Raw genomic sequence first — 6,000 nt, 5'->3', positions numbered from 1 at the left:
GCCATCAACTGTTCTATCTATACACAACCTCACAGTGCTGAATGTGTCTGCTGTGGCTTATCAAGAAAATTTCTCACTTCATAAGATCATAGAAGCTTTTTCCCCCAAATTACCTCTTCCTTTCTTTGATTGCTGGCAATTCTGACTCACACATCCTATTTAGTAATCTTAAAATGCAGGAGAAATAAAGGATTTCTAAACTACATCAAAATGGGTTAGCAAATGGACTTTGGCTTTCAAGATGACTTTTTTTGACCTTCATAACAAATTAGTGAAAGTCTGTACATTGTTTCTATGTGTATATGGTTTGTTTGACATTATAGGATCACATACATACCATATTAAGGAAACAATAAGGTTTGCAATTTGGTTTAACTCTGAAGTAGGAATCCAAATAATTTTAATTTCCTTGTTTCAGGCAAAGAAATGTTCAATTCTCAGAAGAAACCATAAAATATATTCCTTTGACGCAACCTGACAGCTGAAGAAAATGGCTAATTCAGAAAAACCAACACGTAAGATCTATATAAATTTTTGACTTTGAAATGACCAAGTGTGAAAAAAAGAGTAAACAGATGCATTGCCAAGATTTTTTTTTCCCCCTGGTTTGCTGCTCATCCCTTTAGCAGGGTATGAAAATGTGACCATGCATCCCTACATCCCTACGTTTTCCTCCTCAAAACTGACTTGTGTGCATTGGGTTAGAAGCATTTCTGCTCCTCTACTGCTGTTAGCCTGATAAGGCATAATTAGCATAGAATACTAGGTAGGGCAAAGAGCAGGTAGCTTGCCAATCGGATTTACTACTGAAACAGTGGGTGTTGCCACTTCTAGCCATTTGTGACAGTACTGTTAGGAATTAAATCATGGCATCAGCTGAGTGCTATTTGGCGGTGGAAACCTAGTAGGTCATCAGTTTATGCCCCCACCCTCCAGACAAGTGGCAGGTGGAGCACCACTGGCCCCTGCTAGTGCCATGAGCTGGAGGCTCTGGCCCGTAGATGAGACTTTACAGGGTTTTGTTTTTTTTAATTCATCAGGCCATATGCTGCCAGGCTCTCATGCAAATAGACAAAATTACAAATAATAAAAGAGAACCAACTGTTTTAGTGGTTGGCTGTTTTGTGTCACTATTGCCATCGATGTGAGAGGCCAGTTAATGAAAGAGGAGTCTTGGACTCCCAGTGACATCAACCTAAAGGGATGGATACTTTGAAATCCAAGCTTCATTCAAACCGTGTTAAACCTCTGCCCTAGGGTAACTCAGCGCCAGTGTCTATTTGGCTGAAAAGCAGGGAAGCCTGGCCTTCCAGCTGGCCTAGAGACTGGGCAAGCTTCTCTAATGCTCTGTGCAGCTGAGACCCATTGTCCACTCATGTAAGAAGGGAGAAAAGGTTAAGTTTCATTTAGGATGGGTTAAGTCGGGGCTCCTGAGTTTATCAGATTCAGACACACTTAGAATAAGCAGCTTTTGAAATAAAAGAGATTAGTCAAGGCAATTTTCTGTTTAAAAATTATAAGAAAATTAGCATTTATAAAAGCTGGTTGGAAATCCCTAACTTTTTAGTATCAAAGACTGCAAGAAAAGCTCTACAAGCAGATTTAAACTCTTCCCCTGAAATACTTGCATTTAAAATTAAAATGTTGCTAAACTTTTGTATAATTTCTGCTATTTCTAGATTCATAATTATTACCAAGTTTCCAGTCTGTACAAATGGAGGATTTCACACCCTTGATAGCAGTCACACATTTATTTCCCATTTTAAGGCAGTAAACTCCCGACCAAAAAATGAAGTAGATGGACTTGGAATTCACATCTATATATGTATATTTAAAACGATTCTATTTTAGAAATGTTGTGCTAACATTCATTTGCACCTCTATCGGGTCACTTTGGAGCCATAATTTGCACCTTTCTAAAAACAATTCAGAACCAGTTGTACTTAATTAATATGCAATGGGTTGCCGTTCCAGAATTGTCAAAATCCAAGTCCAAGGGAATACATATACACTCATGTGTGATACTGGCTGAAATTTGTGATGAGAGTCTCTTGTTCGACTCCTGCTACACAGCAAGGATGTACTGATGAGCATGTTTGCCCACAGTGGCTGAGGCACAACAAAGGTCTTATAGGCCAAAAAAAATGCAAATAATTTTCCCTCTTTTTTCCCGACCATGCCACCAAAACCCGTGCTCCTTAGAACGTGACTGGGTTTGTTCTTACCTCCTGGCGAATTTCTAATCTCAAGTGTGCTTATGAAACCCACATGGGCTTAGCTCTACTTGTGGGGAATGGTTCCCAGATCTACTGAGGGGGCGAATCATAATCAGAGGCTGCAAAGGTTTGTCTCCAATAAACTGTCACAAATACATTTTTATCAAAATCTGGCAGATCTTCCATAAGGAAAAAATGTTAGTTCATAGATTAAATGAACATTGTGAGAAAAACTATTTCATGTTGTGTATAAACAACAAGGACAATGAAAGATAATGCTCCATTTAACTGTTCAAAAGAGAGTGATTATAGAGTCCTATAAGGGTAGTAATAAACTCTACTGTCATTGCTATTAGAATCCTGTATCCTAACATAATTGACTTTTTTTTTCTCATTTGAAAGGATTCACTGCCCTAGTAGGTAAGGCCCATAGTATAATGTCTCACAAAGAAAGGTCTACCTTTGCCACAAATTCACAGCTCAGAAAACAGCACCCACATTGACCTTAAATTGAACATATGTTGAAGCAAGGAGTAATTCAGCCAGTTCATGAGGTTTTCCAACGTTTTCATGTTATGAGAGATTACATAAGTGAAGTATGGAAGAACAGGTGATGTTCTAATAGCTTGGTAGGAGATTACAAGATGTACTACTTTCCACGATGAATTCTAAAATTTACCATTCACATTTCATGGTGCTAAAAATTCCTCTTGCACATGAAAATGCATGCCCCCAACAGGCAAATTTATTTATATCATCCAAAAATGTACCTAGACATTATCATGTGCTCAGGTATGACAGCTCATCATAAATTTTAGGAACAAAACGGCTAAATTTAGTTGCTAAAAACACAAACACATAAACAACTTACTGATGAAAATCCCACTTTTGATTAGCTAAAGTGATAAGCCATAAATAAATAAAATGCAGATGGTGTGTGTGTGTGTATATATATAGCAAAACATTCAATCGTATCCTCGAGTAATTATTTTACATAAATGGTAGTTTCAACCACATCTTTATTCCACTGAACTCCAAGCGAAGTTGTTTTAAAGGGTAAAGAGGCTGTACTATGGGGACAGGGCTGAATTCATGTACTCATTCATTCATTCAGCAAATATTTCTTGGACTCCTCATGTGGCAGGCACTCAGTTTTTCTAAGCACTGGGCATCGATATGTGAACAAGAGAGTTTCCAGCCTCATGAAGAGGCAAACCCCAAACAGGAGAATAAACAAATAAACAAGATAATTATAGGCTGTGGTAAAAGCTATAAAGAAAATGAATAGGTTATATAATCTAGAATAACTGACTAAAAAGAGCCATTTCAGATAGCTGAAGATGATTCTTTCCCTGGTGTAAATAGTGTAGTATCATTCACTTATGACATACTCAGAAACACAGAAAATTAGAGCCAAATCCTTTCAGAGCTAAAAATGGCCTTAGAGATCATAAAACACAACTCCCTTATTCTATACAATAAAACCAAACTTCAGGTGTGTTAAATGACTCCCTCAATGTCCTATGACTTAAGCTGAACAATTAGCTTTCACAGTTAAAGAGTAAAGGGAAAAGTTTTGTTGGTGTACATTGTCTAATTATTCCATGTTGGTGAGACATACATCTAGGTGGCATAACCAAATCTGGTTATCAATCTAGTTATGAGAAGAAACCATATAAATAATGGTTTTCACCTAATTAGAATGTTTCATAATTCTTATATAGCATGCAGACCCGAATATTTGATATCAAGTTTCCAAATTTATCCCTTCATAATGATTTTTCCTTCCTGAATGACCTAAGAAGACTCTATTGCTTAAGTACAAGATACATGATAGCTGCAGAAAAGACATTAGCAATAAAATGTTCCCGTAAACTTTGTAAAAAAGGTCAACATAATATTAAAATCTATAGGGCTAGATCAGATCCTAAAGTCTACTTAATAAATCATCAACATCATCATCATCTCAATCTTCACATATTTTCACTAGAACACCCATCCCCTCACAAACACATATTATAAAGCCATTGAGTACTTAACATGGTACCAAGATCCAGGACAGAAAAGAAGAGACATGTTCTTTATCCTTCAGCAGTTCATAGTGTAAATGTACACACACACACACACACACACACACACACACACATACACACACACCAAAACAGATAAGCTTGCTTGAAGAATTAAAGAAGCAATGGCCCTCAGCGGCCAGCTCTTTCTTCACAGCTTCTCACCCACACACATTTCCCTCTTAAAATGTCCCATTAGTAAATTCTCAGACATGAAAGTATTAGTAGTTCCCAGGGTGAGAGCGCTATCTGGCTAGCTTATCTCCCAGCTTTCTGAGGGCCATATTAAAGAATACACCAAAGAAGTGCACGAGGAATTATAACAGACTAGTTTGCTTCTACCATTAAAATAAATGCCGTATATTTAAACTATAATGGACAAATAGAGGCGGCCTGAGCTCAAGAAGTGCCCCCAGCATCAGAACGGTATCATTAAGTAGGAAATTTGTCACACCAGGCTAAAGAAATCCACTATTGAAAGATTGATTATTCCATCACCTTGTGGCCAATATTGCTATTATGTGAGTCCCGCTCAGTACCACATCCCTAACTGCAGATGAGGTAGCCATTGGGATTGCAACTGCTCTTGCAGAGGCTTGCATGGAAAGGTCAAAAATGGCCCATTACATCAGGTGGTTTGGAGGCATTTCACAATCCCGACTTCCAGAACAAGCATAGATAATTAATAAGGCTGACAGAGCCCATTATTTTTACACTCAAGTGCATCACATTAAATTAACAGACAGAGGCCACATGATGTGTGACATTTTTTCCACCAATAATCATTCACATGGTGCCACTTTTGCTACCACATTTTTCTCTTTCACTGGCTGAACTCCAACAGCCAGTCGCAATGCAGCCTTTCTATCAGCACCCAGTTTTTTGTTCTGTTGTGTTTTGATTCTCCTTGACTGGGAAAGCTATTTTGAGTCATTCTCACTGGTGGGACTTTGACATGGAGGGAAAGAAGCTTGACACCAAATATTAGCATAAAGACAGACAAAATACACAGCTGACACAGTCTCAGCCAAAGGATGTCCAGTGTAGACAGGGAAAAAATATGGCTTCAGAGTTTCTGTTAGCAAAGAATGGACTCTACCTTCATATATTAGGAGACGGTATTATATTTGTTGATTTTAATGAATTACTTCATAAAATGCAGTGATTCTTTGAGGAATTAAAAAAATATTCTTACTTGCTCTATACTTTCCAATTACACGAAGTGTTGTAAATTCTTGTTCTCATACATAAAAAATCTACCTTAGAACTTCTGTTATCAGTAATGATAAGATATAGTTCACGTGTATATTTAATTGGCTGTCATTAAGAAATTATAATTGAATGCTTGCTAAAATTAAGTAATTCATATGCATTAAATCTGACTGAAAAACAATGAAACCTATTTTGGACAAATGCACTGAAAGAGGTATATTCAACTGTTTACTGCCATCACAGTCTCTTTGGAATGAATTGTGAGGCCAATGCCGCTACCATTTGGAAATAAGCAAGAATTTTCATACATAAGTATAAAACTATTCTTCATAGTTACACTATCTTTTTTCCTTCCCTTCTCTTTCCTTCCTTCCATTCACCCTTCCTTCCATCTTTCTTTTGACTTAAGACAGTTAGTTAGAAATTGACCACCTAAGTAATTTTCATATATGGCTCCAGATGATCTTTGTAAGTAAAATAATAATCTTAATCTACCTTAAATA

This window comes from Lontra canadensis, unplaced genomic scaffold (assembly GCF_010015895.1).
Source record: "Lontra canadensis isolate GAN:19392208 unplaced genomic scaffold, GSC_riverotter_1.0 scaffold11, whole genome shotgun sequence".
Taxonomy (NCBI): domain Eukaryota; kingdom Metazoa; phylum Chordata; class Mammalia; order Carnivora; family Mustelidae; genus Lontra; species Lontra canadensis.
This window is presented reverse-complemented; position numbering follows the sequence as displayed.